Here is a 2789-nt window from a genome sequence, read left to right as displayed (position 1 = left end):
ATTATCATGTATATCTATAATACACAAGAAATGAGTGTGTTCTAGATTAATTTCCGTGTTCTCTCGAATATCAATCGGTATGTATCAATATATATTTCAGAGTCTATTTTTTGTTGTGTCTGCGTGCAAGACATTGAAATAGATATATTGCCCTTTGAAACACAATTTTCTACTATCAGAGGGCAGAAACCATATGTTTACATGTCCGATGTGGAATGATTCCTGCCACACATTCACAATGGCTAATAAAGTCCTCTTCTGATTTTACAATGACGAACCTTACATTATCATTTTTATTTTATTTTTGCTTTAACTATGCAAGGAAATAGTGTATTATTTTTGTCCTCTTGTGATTCCACGAAGCTCAAGGCTAGGACTGAGTATTTCATTTTTTCCACTTTGCTCATTAATGTAACATAAAAAATTTGAATATTGTCCTCAACTTGCCTATATATAACATAATTATGTATGTAAGCCTAAGTGAATGGAGGAATATACATTCCATCCGATTCAATAATGGTTTTAAAATCATTAGAATCAGCCCAAATTGGTATTGGAACCATGTCTTGGATCGGAGAACTGGGCATATGAAGTCATCGTTTCGTTGATACGAGACATAAGACACCGTCAAATCAGTCTTTCTCTCGCCTGTCCTTTTTTGACTTCTCTTCTGAACACCAATAAATTGAAGCTTCAATATATAGGATCCATAGGTTAAAAAAAAATCTTTAAGGCTTTTATCTTTTATAAATAATAAAGAGGTAAGTAATATTTATGGTTTAACTAGTCGGTAACCTTTTTAAAAAAACAGGACTTTTAAAAAATTATTGCTTCTAGGATTTATAGAAATATGAAATACCTTATAATGTTGAACCCAATTCACACAGGTTGAAAAGATAAAATTCTTGGGTAGTGATAAAAAAGACCTATTGATTTTGTCAATCTCAAGTCAAACCCCCTCTTTCAGATACTACTATTCTAATTAAATAAGACAAGATACTAAATGTGGCATACGTACATATAATTATGTAAAAACTTAAGTATTCTCAGAACATGAATATTATAAATGAACTCTAATCATAAAATTAAAATATATGAAAAAAATAACACAAAAAACATTTGAGTACATGGAGAGACTAATTTTAAATTTAGTTATTTTTTTTCATTTGCTTAGATCGTTCTTCATTCATTAAAGACTGAAAGAATTCCATGTTCTCTAAGAATCAGGACGAAAAAAGAGATTCGAGATAATTTATCCTAAACAAAAAATGCTCGATTTCTTATATATATATAAGGGGATGATGACGGGATGAAAATTTATTCTAAGAAGATAACCAAACCCAGCTAAGCTTAATACAAGAATAGATTGGATTTTTTCTTAGGGTAAGAATTTATCCATCTATATATAACAATGAATATAACTATGAATGAATCCCATTACAGTTTTAACCCTTCAATATATTCATTGTTATATATAGATAACAATGAACATATTGGAGGGTTAAAACTGTGATGGAATTCATTCACTTTCAGATTAAGATATAAGCCTCTGGAGGTGAAATAAAATATAAGATATGTTGATTAAAAATAGGTACTACAACAATTTGAAGTTATTAGAATAAAAATAAAATATATAAAAAATAACACATTTAAATAATTGAATATTAATTTGAGCTTTTCATTGGACAGTTGCTAATGTCTAAGATAATTCTTCAATCATTAAGACCGAAAGAAGTTGACTTCTATGATCCCCCAGAGTCAAAACCAACGGCAGATCGAGGCAATCGAAGGAAATACTTATAATTTGATCATCCATCTCAAGAAATTTTCGAATTCCACGAGGGACGACGGGGTGCGAATGTATCCGAGGAAAACTACCAGACCTCATAAGGGAGTAGAGTAGATGTTAATAATTCAATATACCTAATCTATAATTCTTATTTATTTAATATTTGATTTGAGTTTGTACAAAGCGAGTATTATTATTATTTATTACGGGACAAGATGTCATAAAATTGTAAATAATATGATAATAATCATATTATTACAAAATTTCCTTTGTAATCTCACTCTCAATCTTATGCTCAAAAATGGTCAATCCATTTCTAATCAAATATTTAAAGAACTGTCGGAATCATTATCTTCACTTTTCTGATGCACTTCATCTTCCTATATTTTTGAAATTGTATGCATAATGTGGAAATCACTATTTTTTTACTAATATTATTATATTTAAAGAAAATAAAATAAACTTAAATCAACTATGTTGAAATTAGCCACAACCAATGTTTATAAAATGAATAACTGCATTTTTTCCTACAAACTTAGTCAAAACAATTACAGGATAAATAATAAATAAATAAATTAAAAGGAATTTCAGGATAAAAAAGTAGATTTACAAAGACCATTTGGATATTATCTATGTATTAAATATTAATACTTAAAAATGTCAAATGGATAAGTATGAGTCCTGAGTGTCTAATTCAAGAATACTAAAAAATTTGCAACAAAATATTGAAGCATTGAAAAAGAGATCACATGGCTCCAATAAACATAGCATATAGATTTCTATAAATTGTATAAAAATAAATACTTTATACGTGTTGACTGTTGTCGTTATTTTTATTTTGTTGCTAGAAGGTAATAATTCCTCAATAAAAATTATCTTGACTTTCGTGAGAAGAAATGTTGGTCACTTTCCTCAACTACGTATCAATGAGTAGGGTTGTGGGAATCATGTTTTGCGCAAGCGCGGCCGTAAGTACAACTTCAACTATCTGGTTCCTCTA

At 28.9% G+C, this 2789-nt stretch overlaps 1 long non-coding RNA gene across 1 annotated transcript; it reads right to left on the bottom strand.

Moving 5' to 3' along the window:
• Positions 1 to 1000: 1000 nt before the first annotated feature.
• Positions 1001 to 2783, bottom strand: LOC139907526 (uncharacterized). Its single transcript, XR_011784206.1, has 2 exons — positions 2594 to 2783; positions 1001 to 1883 (listed from the first exon to the last, which is right to left on the bottom strand). It is a non-coding gene; the product is annotated as an uncharacterized lncRNA (long non-coding RNA).
• Positions 2784 to 2789: the final 6 nt, after the last annotated feature.

This window comes from Lepeophtheirus salmonis, unplaced genomic scaffold (assembly GCF_016086655.4).
Source record: "Lepeophtheirus salmonis unplaced genomic scaffold, UVic_Lsal_1.4 unplaced_contig_5272_pilon, whole genome shotgun sequence".
Classification (NCBI taxonomy): Eukaryota; Metazoa; Arthropoda; class Copepoda; order Siphonostomatoida; family Caligidae; genus Lepeophtheirus; species Lepeophtheirus salmonis.
The sequence above is the reverse complement of the archived record's forward strand: the minus strand, read 5'-3'. Positions and strand labels throughout refer to the sequence as shown.